The sequence below is a fragment of the Amblyraja radiata genome, chromosome 27 (assembly GCF_010909765.2).
Source record: "Amblyraja radiata isolate CabotCenter1 chromosome 27, sAmbRad1.1.pri, whole genome shotgun sequence".
Classification (NCBI taxonomy): Eukaryota; Metazoa; Chordata; class Chondrichthyes; order Rajiformes; family Rajidae; genus Amblyraja; species Amblyraja radiata.
In genome coordinates this window covers 7,169,490-7,176,583 of record NC_045982.1, presented here as the reverse complement: position 1 = coordinate 7,176,583, position 7,094 = coordinate 7,169,490, and positions in this window count along the sequence as shown.

Genomic DNA, 7,094 nt, shown 5'->3' with positions numbered 1-7,094 from the left:
TTAGCGCTATCTTGCAGAGTGCTGTTGTGGAGCTCTTCTCCCATGGGAAAAATATTTGAAAACAAAAGCACGCGTTTCCAGATGACTAAGATTTAGTTTAGAGATACAGCGTGGAAATGGGCTCTTCGGCCCATCGAATCCACGCCCACCATCGATCACTCATATACTAGTTCTAAGTCATCACACTTTTGGATCCTACGCACTAGGGGCAATTTATAGAAGTCAATCAACCTACAAGCCTGTACCTCTTTGGAATGTGGGATGGAAACTGGAGCACCCGGAGAAAACCCACACAGTCACATGGAGAACGTATAAACTCCGCACAGGCAGCACCAGTAGTCAGGGTCGTTCCCTGGTCTCTGGTGCTGTAAGGCAGCAGCCCAACCGTACCGCAAATGTAAGCAAGGTTGTCAAACGTAGTCGTGCTGTTTACATGTGTTTGGCAAATGAGAATCAATGTCAATGCTAGTGCTCGGTCAATGAGAGCACAGTGTGTTATGCAGTCTGAAGAAATCTCACCCACCTTTTCCTCCAGAGATGCTGCCTGTCCCGCTGAGTAACTCCAGCGCTTTGTGTCTATCTTCGGTGTACACCAGCACCTGCAGTTCCCTTCTACGTATGATGGCCACGTTTGGAGCTGAACCCGGTCTGTGCTCTGATTCCCGGATAGTGAGACATATTCCAGGATCTCTCATGGTTATTTTAACAAAATTAATTTGATACCAAATAAGGGCAATCAAATGTTTGGTCATTAAAATACATTGTAAGGAGCATCATCAAAGCCAGCAGCCAAGTCAGACAGTGGTACAAACATCAACAAACCGCAGATGCCAAAAATCTGAAATAAAATCAGAACAATGCTGGAAATAGCCAACAGTTCGGGCAGCATCTGAGGAAAAGGAGACCGTTTATGCCTCAACGGGACTCTTTGTCAGAACTAGCAGAGAAAAAGGGCGGCATGGTGGTGCAGCGGTAGAGTTACTGCCTTACAGCGCTCACAGTACCAGAGACCCGGGTTCGGTCCAGACTATGGGTGCTGTCTGTAAGGAGTTTGTACGTTCTCCCTGTGACTGCGTGGGTTTTCTTAGAGATCTTCGGATTCACCTCTCACTCCAAAAGACGTACAGGGGTTCGTAGATTAATTGGCTTGGTATAAATGTAAATATATTGTCCCTCGTGTGTGTATAGGATAGTGTTAATGTGCGGGGATGGCTGGTCGGTACAGACTCAGTGGGCCGAAGGGCCTGTTTCCAAAAATAATTTAATTTTCAGAAGAGGAGAAGATGGTGGGGGGTTGGATATAACAGAAGGGAACAACTCTGATAGAGTGAGTCCCAATGGGATTATGACAGCATTAGAAGTGGGAGTTAGAAGTATATGACATTATTATTGTGTGCCTGTGAAGTATTGTAATAGTGAGGCTCTGGGACATGCCCAATCAGGAGAAATAAAAGCCGAGCCAAAATGAAGACAGCTGATGCATAGAACGCTGTCTAAAGTGAAGAGTTCAACCCCGAGTCCAGAAGGTTACCCTGACAGAAGATGAAGTATTGCCCTTCGTTGTATCTGCATAGGAGACAACCAACATGTTAGAGTGGAGTGGATGGTGAAATGTAGAGGGGGGGACATAGTTATACGCATTAAACTTCAATCTCAGTCAGTTAAAGCAAACTTTGACAAGGGAATTACACAGTCACCTCAATTCTGCCTGGCTAGTGTTACTAGGTACAGCCTTTTTTTGAAATGTGGTCACTTCCATTGAAAGAAGCATTAGAGTCATAGAGTTATACAGCATGGAAACAGGCCCTTCGGCAAACTTGCCCATGCCGACCGAGATGCCCCATCCACAGTAGTCCCACTGCCCACTTTTGGCCCGCATCCCTTTAAACCTTTCCTTTCCATGTTCCTGTCCAAAAGTCTTTTAAATATTGTTATAGTACCTGCCTCAACTACCTCCTCTGGCAGCTTGTTCCATATGCCCACCACCCTCTGTGACAAAAATGTGACCCTTAGATTCTTGTTAAATCTTTCCCCTCTCACCATAAACCGATGTTCTCTGGTGCTTGAAAAGTGTTTCCTCCCTCGTCTCCGTTCTAAATGGCTTACCCCATATTCTTAAACTGTGGCCCCTACTTCTGGCCCCTGTCATTAATTCTTTATTAAGGATGTCAATTCTGGGATAAGTAGTTGACAGTGACTTGGGGAGTGATCCTGTGCAATTCTTCCTTGTGCATTATTTAATCATACAACATTGCAGCTGGAACTGTTGTTCGTCCAGAGACCTCCCCGTGCATGGCTAGAACGTAGCAAACTCAATGGACTAAGTTTGAAACTGAGTGCCCCGAGGATCTGTGTCCCGGTTAGAATGTGGCGGTGAGGGGTGAACCAACCTCAGGAGCCAAAAGGTAATTGAAGGGGTGTGTTGGCTGCCGTGATCAGTCATTGTCCCCAACTGGAGATAGGTTTCTTGAAAGAATGTGGCGACCGTCCCTGTCATCATTTGGGGCAGTTCAGTGGCCCAGCGGTGGAATTGCTGCCTCGCAGCAGCAGATGCTGCCGGGTTGATGCTGACTGCGGGTGCTGTCTGCGCGCAGCTTGTTCGTTCTCCCCGGGACTGCGTGGGATATCCCCGGGTTTCAAGGCAGAGTTAGATACAGCTCTGAGGGCTAACGGAATCAAGGGATATGGGGAGAAAGCAGGAACAGGGTACTGATTTTGGATGATCAGCCATGATCATATTGTATTGTCTCGAAGTGCCGAATGGCCTACTACTGCACCTATTTTCTATGTTTCTAAGATATGAAAACTGATAGTATCTCTGAAGCACACAGATCCCCAAGCTGAATCAAGCTGCTATATTTTACCCACCAGGCAGGAGCAGCAAAACCATAATGAGTATGCTGTTGAGCTCCTAAGCCTTCACTAAGCTGCTAAACTCACTAGCATTACTCTTCAGATGAGGAGCAAGGTGGCTGTTATATGGATCTTTTCAGCACATAGGTTCTGGATTCAAGTTTCATTCCACAGAAAATAACTTAATCTAGGCTGACACGCACATTACTGAAGGAGCGCTGAACCATCACAGTTAATAACTTATGAATGATACATTAAATGGTGGTGTGTTAGCTCTCTCAGGCAAATGCAAGGGCCCTCATGACACAATTCCAAAGATCAGTCAAGTTTTCCTGTATTATATCTATGCCTCAACCAACACTAAGAACAGTCATTACTGCTTCTGTGAGCGTGCACTGTGCAACAGACAGCAACCTTTCCTACACTCAGCGATGATTTTAAGGCCGATATAGATAGATTCTTGATTAGACAATAGACAATAGGTGCAGGAGTAGGCCATTCGGCCCTTCGAGCCAGCACCGCCATTCAATGTGATTAGTACGGGGGTTAAGGGTTATGGGGAGAAGGCAGGAGAATGGGGTTCGGAGGGAAAGATATATCAACCATGATTGAATGGCGGAGTAGACTTGACGGACCGAATGGCCTAATTCTGCTCCTAACACTTATGAATCAAACCTGTACTTAAAAATGTTTTTAATTCCCCGCAATGCACCTTAACCATGATGAGACTGAGAAAACCATCTATAAATGTAAGCTACCATCGTTACTTCAATGGAACTTTCCTGTTTTTGTACATCTTCACACGGAGTGACCAAAATGATCAGATACCATGGTCATAGAGTGGAAACAGGCCCTTTGGCCAAACATGTCCCAGCTACACTCGTCCCACCTGCCAGCATTTGGTCCACATTCCTCCAAACCATTCCTTTCCATGTATGAGATCCAGCATGATCTCTCTATTATCAATCTGCCTTATGCAGCATTAGGTATGCTGGCTAAAGAAATTCTTGAACTGTCAAATGAGGTCAAGGAAAGACCTAATTTGTTCACGTCGCGGCCCTGTGTCCACTAATCTTTCCACCGCCACGCACAAGAAGCGCAAGACAGACACCATTGTATGCAGATGCCGAGAAGTGTGTTCAGCTCTGGCTGAACAACATCTAATCTTGAGTGTGGACTCAAGAAGAATTGACAAATGCCAGAGTCTCGCTATTCATTGAATGAGTCGCTGTGCTGTGCATTTATGAATCAAATGTAGTGCACAAGTTGGAAAAGGATTGATGGAGAGATAACTCCTCCTCGACAATAAGCCAATTACAACCCTGGGGCAGTTCTAACTCAGGAGTTAGACAGATTGCACTAAATGCAGTTTAGTAATTGTTGCTTAGCCTGACCTCAAAACTAGTGGGAGAAATACAGGGAGGTTATTTTGCACCTGTGCCTCCTGCCAATGTAGGGGTCCACATTGTTGAGTGGTACTGAGCCATATAGGCTGTGCCGCTTACAAGGAACAAGCCAAGCAACTACCAGCAGGGCTTGAATTCTTGCATTCCCCTTCAACTCTGCAACACCACACTCGTGCTGATCAACCTGAACGGATATTCTCTAACTACAGTATGTACCAGCTACACTTTTACACCAACCCATGTATAAAGCAATTCTTACATAGGAAATGACCAAATCAGATGGGATTGTTGTCCAGTTACAGATGCTTACAGACCCGTTTGCTGCTGCAAGTAAGAAATTAATGGTTTCATTTTCAGCGCATATGACAACAAAACATTCATGATTCTTGATGCTGGAATCTTCGGCAAGAAACTCAGCAGGTCAGACAGCATACGTGAAGGGAACAGACAGACAATGTTTCAGGTTGGGGCCCTTCTTCAGAGTCCTGCTGAAAACATACAGTCCATGCATTACCTGTGGAGAGTGAAAGTGTTGACATTTAAGCTTGATGGTGACAAGTGTGTCCTGGTGCAATATCATCACCCTGAGGCATTTAATTTATTTTCTTGCTACTTATACAGCTTGACGGCTTTTACGGCATTTTGTTTTCTTTAAAAATTACCAACTGTTTCTTGATTCTGAACAGACATTATATGTGCTCCTGCCTGTATTAATTCTGACAGCAGATGGCAATATTTAGGTTATTATAAAGATTTATTTCAAAACTGATGCAGGATCACCATCTCCTGGTGGTAGATGGTAGTGTAGCAACAATGTAGAAAACCTGGACAAGCCAATTTCAAGTCAAGAGTGTTTAATTGTCATATGATCCGGCAACAGAACAATGAAATTCTTATTTGCCGCAGGTTTGCAAGCCCATCAATGAAATATAATAATCAATAATACAATGAATCAGTAATTAATGGTACTGGGTAACCAGACCATAAGTGATGAACCGAAGTACATAGTGCAATCAAAGTCCATGGTAGATCTTTGCTGAGGCAGGGCTGTGCAGTGTGGTTCAAAAGCTTGTGCATTACAAGGAAGCATCTGTTCTTGAACCTGGATGTCATGGTTCTCTGGCTCTGGTGCCTTCTTCCTGGAGGTAGCAGCAAGATGATAGCGTCGCCAGGGTTGTGTGGGTCTTTGATATTAACCCCTCCGGTAAATCCCTTTGAAGGCTGGAAGGTCAATACTCATCACGGACCAGGCAATGCCTGCTGCTTCCTGGAGCCTCTTCATTCTTGGGCATTCGAGTTAGTGAACCAGGTGATGATGCAACCACTCAGTAGGCTCTCTACTCTACGCCAGCTATTTGGTGATGTGACAAATCTCCTCAATCATTCCAAGGAAGGAGAGATATCGATGAGCCATCTTTGTGAGTGCATCAATATGCTGGGCCCAGGACAGATCTTCAGAGATATGCACATCCAGGAAGTTGAGCTTAAAGCTGTAGGCTCTCTCCATCGTCGTTCCGCTGAAGAAACATTCACAGATCCTCAGATTTCCCTTCCTGAAGAGTTTCAATTTGGTTTAGAGATACAGCGCAGAAACAGGCCCTTTTGGCCCACACCGACCAGCGATCCCACACATTAACTACACACACTAGGGACAATTTTACATTTATATCAAGCCAATTAACATACAAACCTGTACGTCTTCGGAGTGTGGGAGAAAATCGAAGATCTCAGAAAACTCACGCAGGCCACAGGGAGAAGCATACAAACTCCGTACACACAAGCACCCATAGTCTGGTTCGAGCCCAGGTCTCTGGCGCTGTAAAGCAGTAGCTCCATCGCCACTGTACCACCCACAATCTTGCTCCCAATGCCAGCGTAATGGTTTGCTAATACTGTGAGCCAGATATTTGTTGACAGCAAAATTGACATTGTTGTCAATCTCCCTCCGGTACTCTGACTCATCATTACCTGTTATTAGTCCAACGGTGTGATTGTCAACAAATTTAAAGATGGCTTTGGGTATAGAGTGAGTGGAGCAAAGGACTGAGCGCACAGCGTTGAGGTGTGCCTGTGCTGATGGTCATTGCAGAAAAAGTGTTGTTGCCAATTCATACTGATTGAGGTTTGAAGGATATCTCAGCACTCGGGTACGGGAATGGGAATTAAATGGTTAGCAACATGGAGCCTCCGGCTGGTCCTGGCAGACAGGGCACAAGTGTTCAGCAAAGCAATTGCCTTGTCTACTCTGAGTAGGAAGCCACATCAAGTCAGCGCCTGAAAGCAATTTATTTGCGAAGTAGCGAAACTTTGACAATCCATCATGCAAATGTTCAAGATTACTGATGGCTCAGCATTTGGCTCATAGGCTGCTGCTTCACGTGCTTCCTTCAATAGAGGCCCTAGTTCCAATAGGTCTTTTAAACACAATGGGTTCATTCTTACCATTGCATAACAGCCAGAAAAAAAAAAATAATTAAATGCGTGTTAAGTGTATTAATTGGAAAAACATCTAATTTACTAGAAAGTCCCCCACATCAGCACCTCCCAAAGCGTGCCAGATTAATGAGGTTTACCGGTAATGGGAGAAACAGTAGTTTTTTTCCAGAGATACAGCGTGGAAACAGGCCCTTCGGCCCACTGGGACCGCGCCGACCAGTGACCCCCGCACATGAGCACTATCCCGCACCATATAGTAGAGACGATAGCATCACACCACTTGGGGAGCCTCTGGTTATTTCCCTCTTCATTTCACACTAACATGCTCACATCGGGCAAAACTACTCCACATAAACTGCGGGATCTGGGCATTAATGAGTATCCTGCAGATTCTCCTTC